Source organism: Vicia villosa, linkage group LG5, assembly GCF_029867415.1.
Source record: "Vicia villosa cultivar HV-30 ecotype Madison, WI linkage group LG5, Vvil1.0, whole genome shotgun sequence".
NCBI lineage: Eukaryota > Viridiplantae > Streptophyta > Magnoliopsida > Fabales > Fabaceae > Vicia > Vicia villosa.
The window spans coordinates 107,661,166-107,669,974 of NC_081184.1; positions in this window are offsets into that span (position 1 = coordinate 107,661,166).

An 8,809-nucleotide genomic window follows, 5' to 3' on the forward strand; every position below is an offset into this window, starting at 1 on the left:
CCTGAGATGAATAATCTCCCCCTGAAATAAATACTCGAAGAACTTTAATAATAAAAGACTTCCCTGATTATTTCGGTAGAGACGATCACATAAGCTTCTGTCTTCTGATAATTCATTGCTTCTGACTTCTGCTTCCATTGGACAGCTTCAGAACTTGAATTTCTTTTGATCCCTAGAACACTCACAGCTTCTGATTCCTACTTCCATTTAGGACAGCTTCAGAACTTGAATTTCTTTGATCTTCAGAACATTCACAGCTTCTGATTCCTGCTTCCATTTAGGACAGCTTCAGAACTTGAATTTCTTTGATCTTCAGAACATTCACAGCTTCTGATTCATGCTTCCATTTAGGACAGCTTCAGAACTTGAGTTTTCTGGATCTTTAGAACATTCACAGCTTCTGATTTCTGCTTCCCTCGGATAGCTTCAGAGCTTTGAATTTCTTCTTACATCACTTCATGCTAGATTGTATCAGAACATTGTTGAATGTACCAGAGCATCATCAGAGCATCTCTACATCCTGAAATGTTACAGAACAAAACTAAACGACAAAAGTCAGCATGAATGAGTTAGAACATAAAATGTGTATCAGAACACAAAATATGTATCAGAGCCATATAAGCCATATAGAATATATCAGATCCAATAGACAATGTATCAGAGCAAATAGACAATGATTTGGATCATATTCTATTATCATAATTTCTGATCATTCTTCCTTCTTGCTTCTGATTCTGAAGCTTCCTAGCACTCAGCTTGCTTCAAGAATCCAAGAGCTGTTTCTGATCATTCTGTTGCTTCTTATGTTGATCTTGAATCTTTGATTCCTGCAACAACACAACTTAAAAACATAGAACTTTGCAAGTTCTGTTAGTAAATGTGGAGCCTTTTTACTCGGTAACTGATAATATTAATCAGATCATTTATCATATATTTTCTCCCCCTTTTTGTCATAACATCAAAAAGCATAAAAGATTCAGATGTAAAGCAAGAGACAAAAGGAAAGAAACATAAATAACTTTTCATTGATTTCAACAAGAAGGATTACAAAAGAGGAATGCAGGAAAACAGATGCAACAAGGAAAGAAAACTACAAAGACTTAAAGCCTAAGACTCTATCCTACGCAAAGACTGCGCAAACAACTCAAGAACCCTCTGGTCTTCAATTTGTTCAGCCATGAAAGCTTGAAAACTCTTCATGCCTGTCCAGACTAGAACCTCCACTGTAGGAGAGATCCAAGAGACCAAAGAGGAAGTGAGGGACAGTTCATAGACAGGGAGCTAATGTTGCAAACGGGCTCCAGTGACTCAAGAAGGTCTTCTTCCTTTGGATAAATGTTGATAACAGCATTGAAGAAGAGATCTGTCTTGAAAGAGACTTGGAGAGCCATCCCAAGATATGCTTCACATCCTGTAACTGATTAACCCTTCCATCCGTTCTCATTGAGTTGAAAGCATTCATGATGAACGCTAGGTTGAAGATGAATGAACTAGGGTTTATGCCAAAGAAAAACTTTGTTGGACAAGAGAGAAAAAGAAAGAGAAAGAGAGCCAAGACTTATTGAAAAAATGCAACGAAATGAAGGAATAAATAGAGGGAAAAAGAAGAGGGAAACGTTCGAGGAATATAAAAAAGAAAAGAAGGACAATAAAAGAAATGATGAATGGCATTTAATGTAACATGACGTGAGGAGAGATAATAATGACAAAAGACGAGATTTGCACAGTTACCTAAGTAGACGTCCCCTCAACTGCACGCACGCTTGTCCAGAAATAGTGAACACGTGTTTACCATCTGGATAGCCAGTTACAGCTGTTATGCTTTTAAAGAGATTCTGAATCAACTTAGACAATGAAACGTTAGTAATAACTGAATCACAATTTCTAATTGATTTCAATCAGAACTTCTTATAAAAAAAATTCAATTTCATTTCAGAAGATACTCATACATAAGATCTTCTCATCTTCTCATTCTGGGCATAAATCCATACTGATATTCTTCAGAATGAACTTAAACCTATCTTCAGCAAGGGGTATTGTAAAGATATCAGCCCATTGATGGTCTGTATCCACAAAGTTTAAAGATATAACACCCTTCTGAACATAGTCCCTTATGAAATGATGTTTAATCTCAATATGTTTAGCTTTTGAATGTAAAATAGGATTCTTAGATAAACATATAGCAGAAGTATTATCACAGAAAATAGGAATGTTACTCTCATATATCTGATAATCTTCCAGCTGACTTCTCATCCAGAGCATTTGTGTGCTATAACCAGCAGCAACATATTCTGCTTCTGTTGTTGAGAGGGCAATAGTAGCTTGCTTCTTGCTGTACCATGAGATCAGATGACTTCCAAGAAATTGACAACTTCCAGAAGTGCTCTTTCTTTCTATTCTATCTCCAGCATAGTCAGCATCACAGAATCCTACTAAGTTGTAATCTTTAGATCTTCTGTAAACTAAACCAACATTAGTAGTACCTTTCAGATACCTTAGAATTCTCTTAACCGCTGTTAAATGAGATTCTCTTGGATCTGATTGGAATCGAGCACACAAACAAACACTAAAGAGAATGTCAGGTCTAGAAGCAGTTAGATATAGAAGAGATCCAATCATACCTCTGTACAACTTCTGATCTACCTTCTTACTTACCTCATCCTTACCCAGTACACATGTTGGATGCATAGGAGTTTTGGCTTCTTTGCTTTCAGAAAGATTAAACTTCTTCAGAAGTTCTTTCACATACTTCGTTTGATGAACATAGGTTCCATCGGAAGTTTGGTTGATTTGAATCCCAAGGAAATACTTGAGTTCTCCCATCATGCTCATTTCAAATTCAGCCTGCATAGACTCAGCAAACTCCTTTCCAAGTGTAGCATTAGATGTTCCAAAGATAATATCATCAACATATATTTGACAAATTAAAATATCTTTTTTAAATGTTTTACAAAAGAGAGTAGTGTCCACTTTTCCTCTAGTGAAATCATTTTCCAGAAGGAAAGAACTCAAACGTTCATACCAAGCTCTGGGAGCTTGTTTCAATCCGTATAATGATTTCTTTAATTTGAAAACATGATTTGGAGACATGGAGTCTTCAAAACCAGGAGGTTGGTGAACATAAACTTCTTCATCTATATAACCATTTAAGAAGGCACTCTTGACATCCATCTGATAAAGAGTGATGTTGTGTTGAGTGGCAAAAGAAATTAATAGACGAATAGATTCTAACCTGGCCACTGGTGCAAAGGTTTCTGTATAATCAATCCCTTCTTGCTGACTATAACCCTGAGCAACCAGTCTGGCTTTGTTTCTTACCACTTCACCTTTCTCACTTAGCTTGTTTCTGAAAATCCACTTAGTACCGATGATGTTAAATCCTTTTGGTCTAGGAACCAAGTCCCATACATCATTCCTTGTAAACTGATTTAGTTCTTCTTGCATGGCAATTATCCAGTCTGGATCTTCTAGAGCTTGATCAACAGAAGTTGGCTCGATCAAAGAAACAAGACCTAATTGACATTCTGCATTGTTCTTAAGGAATGCCCTTGTTCTGATGGGATCATCTTTCTTTCCAAGGATCACATCTTCTGAATGAGCTGAGGCAAGTCTAGGTGATCTTCTGATAGTTGGTTCTTCAGAAATCCTAAGATTCTCTAAAGATGCAGCAACTTGATCTTCTGATCCATTGCTTCTGAGACTGCCAGCTTCTGCAGCTTTGCTTCTTGATTCTTCAACTTCTGATATATCAATATCAAAATCTGCAAAATTATCAAACTGCTTTGGTTTTTCAAGACCAAGCTTATCATCAAACCTGATATTGATTGATTCTTGTACAATCAATGTTTCAGTATTGTATACTCTGTAGCCTTTAGAGCGTTCAGAATATCCAAGAAGGAAACATTTTTGTGCTTTGGAATCAAACTTACCAAGATGATCTTTAGTATTCAGAATAAAACATACACATCCAAAAGGATGGAAATATGAAATGTTGGGCTTTCTGTTCTTCCACAATTCATAAGGAGTCTTATTTAGAATAGGTCTGATAGAGATTCTATTCTGAATATAGCATGCAGTGTTAATTGCTTCTGCCCAGAAATGCTTAGCCATATTGGTTTCATTGATCATGGTTCTGGCCATTTCTTGTAGAGTCCTATTCTTTCGCTCTACAACTCCATTTTGCAGTGGAGTTCTGGGGCAAGAGAAATCATGGGCAATACCATTTTCTTTGAAGAACTCCTCAAAGAATCTGTTCTCAAATTCGCCACCATGATCACTTATGACCTTTATGATTTTACACTCTTTCTCAGATTGTATCTGAGTGCAGAATTCAAAGAACACTGAATGAGACTCATCCTTGTGTTTCAAGAACTTTACCCACGTCCAGCGGCTATAATCATCAACGATGACTAATCCATATTTCTTCCCTCTGACAGATGTTGTTTTAACTGGGCCAAACAGATCAATGTGTAAGAGTTCTAACGGCCTTGAGGAAGAAACAACATTCTTAGACTTGAATGCAGGTCTGGAGAACTTGCCCTTCTGACATGCTTCACAAAGAGCATCTGATTTGAATTTCAGATTGGGGAGTCCTCTGACCAGATTTAGTTTGTTAATCTGAGAAATCTTTCTCAAACTAGCATGTCCTAATCTTCTGTGCCAGACCCATTGCTCTTCAGAAACAGACATAAGACAAGTCACCTTCTGATTCTTAAGATCCTGAAGATCTGTCTTATAAATGTTGTTCTTTCTCTTGCCTGTAAATAGGATTGAGCCATCCTTCTGACTTACAGCCTTGCAAGACTTTTGATTAAAGATTATGTCATAACCATTGTCACTTAATTGACTTATGGACAATAAGTTATGAGATAATCCATCTACTAGAAGAACATTAGAAATAGAAGGAGAGTTACCAGACTTTATAGTTCCTGAGCCAATAATTTTGCCCTTCTGATCTCCTCCGAATTTCACTTCTCCAGCAGATTTAAGCACCAGGTCTTGGAACATATACCTTCTTCCTATCATGTGTCGCGAGCATCCAGAGTCCAGGTACCATGACATGTTGTGCTTTTCCTTCTTTGCAGCCAAGGATATCTGCAATAGGAATAATCTTTTCCTTAGGTACCCACATCCTCTTGGGTCCTTTCTTGTTAGTTCTCCTCAAGTTCTGATTGAACTTGGGTTTAGCAAAATATTTAGCAGGAGGAACAGTATGATATTTCTTATTCTGAGTTCCATGATATTTCTTAGGTTGTGTCACATGCTTCTTGGTGTGTGTTATGTGAAAACTTTGTGCATGTGATGTGTGCTTAATATCATGGGAGTGGCCAAATTTAAATTGGTTATACAGAGGCTTGTATGATATTTTCATATCATCCACAGATTCAAGCTTGTATGGGATTTCACCCTCATAACCAATGCCAACTCTCTTGTTCCCAGACACAGCATATATCATAGAAGCTAGCTGACTTCTGCCAATACTTCTAGATATGAACTTCCTGAAACTTAAATCATATTCTTTCAGAATATGATTCAGACTGGGAGTGGATTTTTCTGAATCAGAAGGAGATCCAACATTATTGGATAATTTTAAAACTTTTTCTTTTAATTCAGAATTTTCCAACTCAAGCTTCTTAGTTTCAAATTCAAATTGCTTTTTCAGCCTTTTGTATTTGATACTAAGATGAGCTTTTAATTCATGAAGCTCTGTTAGACTGGAAACTAACTCTTCTCTAGATAGTTCAGAAAATACCTCTTCAGAATCTGATTCTGATGTAGATTCTGATCCATCATCTTCTGTCGCCATCAGCGCAAAGTTTGCCTGCTCTCCTTCAGAGTCTGATCCTGATTCTGATTCAGAATCATCCCATGTTGCCATAAGACCTTTCTTCTTATGAAACTTCTTCTTGGGATTCTCCTTCTGAAGTTTCAGACACTCATTCTTGTAATGTCCAGGCTCATTGCACTCATAGCAGACAGCCTTCTTCTTGTCAGATCTTCTGTCACCAGAAGATTCTCCTCGTTCAAATTTCTTTGAACGTCTGAAGCCTCTGAACTTCCTTTTCTTGCTCTTCCAGAGTTGGTTTACCCTTCTGGAGATCATGGACAGTTCATCTTCTTCTTCAGATTCTGATTCTTCAGGATCTTCTTCTCTAGCCTGAAAAGCGTTAGTGCATTTTTTAACATTAGATTTTAAAGCAATAGACTTACCTTTCTTCTGAGGTTCATTAGCGTCAAGTTCAATCTCATGACTCCTCAGGGCACTGATCAGCTCTTCCAAAGAAACTTCATTCAGATTCTTCGCAATCTTGAATGCAGTCACCATTGGGCCCCATCTTCTAGGCAAACTTCTGATGATCTTCTTTACATGATCAGCCTTGGTGTAGCCTTTGTCGAGAACTCTCAATCCAGCAGTCAGAGTTTGAAATCTTGAAAACATCTTTTCAATGTCTTCATCATCCTCCATCTTGAAGACTTCATACTTCTGGATTAGTGCAAGAGCTTTGGTCTCCTTGACTTGAGCATTTCCTTCATGAGTCATCTTCAAGGACTCATATATGTCATGGGTCGTTTCCCTGTTAGATATCTTCTCATACTCAGCATGAGAGATAGCATTCAGCAAAACAGTCCTGCATTTGTGATAATTCTTGAAATCTTTCTTTTGATCATCATTCATTTCGCTTCTCGTGAGCCTTACACCAGTAGCTTTAACAGGATGTTTGTAACCATCCAACAGAAGATCCCATAGATCAGCATCCAGACCAAGAAAGTAACTTTCTAATTTATCTTTCCAATACTCAAAGTTTTCACCATCGAATATTGGTGGTCTGGTGTAACCATTGTTACCATTACCATTGTAGTATTGCTCAGCCGAGCCAGATGTAGATGTTTGAGTTTCACCAGCCATCTTTTACTGAAGCGTTTTTCTCTTCCTGAATCTTTTCTAAACACGGTTAAGTGCTTGCACCTTAGAACCGGCGCTCTGATGCCAATTGAAGGATAGAAAAACACTTAGAAAGGGGGGGTTTGTGATCGCGACTTTGCGTGTCTATTAGTCGGGATAACTGCAAGTGCACAGTCGTGTCGTGTATTTTTAAAAGATATCGAATCCACAGGGACTATAAATCGACCTACCGTTATCTAAAGTTACTATGTAAAGCTAAGGCTAATGATATTTGGGTTTTTTATAAATGGGGAAACTAAAATCTTAAATCTAGGTAAAAATATAATAACAAACGGATATCAGTATGTATTTCATCTAACTTAGGTGATCTGAAGTTCCATTGGCCAGATTCTAATTAAATCAAAGATCTTTACTAACTATGTTATTTAAAAGTCCTCCTCTCAAACTTTCGCTCTATTGATTTAGACTACGATCCTAACTCTTAATGTACGCTTTCGCCATCCCACCAGATTTAGAAACGCTTTTTTGAAAACAACGTAATTAATAAAATGCCTATTTTATGAAGTCGTTATCTACTTAAATCCCCTAATCTCAAACTCTCGCTCTGTTGACTCGGAACATGCTAATATCCCTAACGTACGCTTTCGCCATCCCGCGCGGGTTTAAAAACACTTTTTGAAAGTAAATAAGTTCTAATTAGTTTTAATACGCTTTCGCCATCCTTAAAACTAATGTCCTATGTCTACTATCCAGTTAAAGATCTCAAACTTTCGCTCTATTGATTTTAACCTTTGACCGTCTTAACCCCTCAAACTTTCGCTCTATTGGTGTTAAGACTTACTAATTAAATTAGACATACAAACCAAAAACAAGTGATATTTAATAAAACATAATTAAGCCAATTTATTTCGGATCCCTACGGTTAAATTACTTTACATACCGATATCTTAATTAATTAGCCAGACATACTTGAAGAAACAAACATGAAATTATAATTATTAAACATGGAATTATAATTATTAAACACGAAATTATAATTACTAACCATATTATAATTATAATGATAAAACAATATTATAAGAACATGAAACTAAAATAATTGCAAATAAATAAACCTGGAAGTAAAGCAGACGAAACAAACTTGAATAAAATTACGAACAAAGCAAATCTTGAAACTTGAATGAAGCTTTGAAATAATGTCGGCAAGATTATGATCCAAGAGTACATAAATTGTAGGCCTAAAACTAATTGTGTGGTAGTTCCTCAATGTGAGAAACTACCACTTTTACAAAGTGATAATTTATGCCTAAAACTATGAACAGCGCTTCCGCGCCTAAAACTTGGATGAATTCAAATGAATGCTAAGACCCTTTATATAGTGAATGGCAATGGAAGTTACATTCAGCATCACGTGAGAAGTAGTGGAGATAGTGGAGTGGGAAGTTGAGAAAATATAGGAAGACTTGGTTGGTGGAGTATAGAACGGAGACGTGGGCCTTCAAATTTAAACTATCTTTGAACGAGTCTTGAGACGTGGGTCTCAAAGTGGCTGGATTGTTGGAGACGGACGTCTCCTTCATGTGATGTGGCCTATGAATGTGGGTGAGCTTGGGAGACGGACGTCTCCTTTGATGACGTGGCCCTAGAACTTTGGAGACGGGCGTCTCCATGCAATTGGGCCCTTAGACGGGCGTCTCAGCTTCTTCATAGTGGGAGCTTCAGCTCCTTCGTGGGCTGGGCTTCCACACTTGATCCATCGTATTTTCACCCTTCACATTTGATTAATTCCATTTGCACCTCCACTTCACTACAGTACCTCTTTTCCATCTTTTAGGCACAAATAGTAGTGATTTTAGCTCAATTTCTTTCCTTTTCACAAATAGTCTCAATATGAGCGTAAAACCT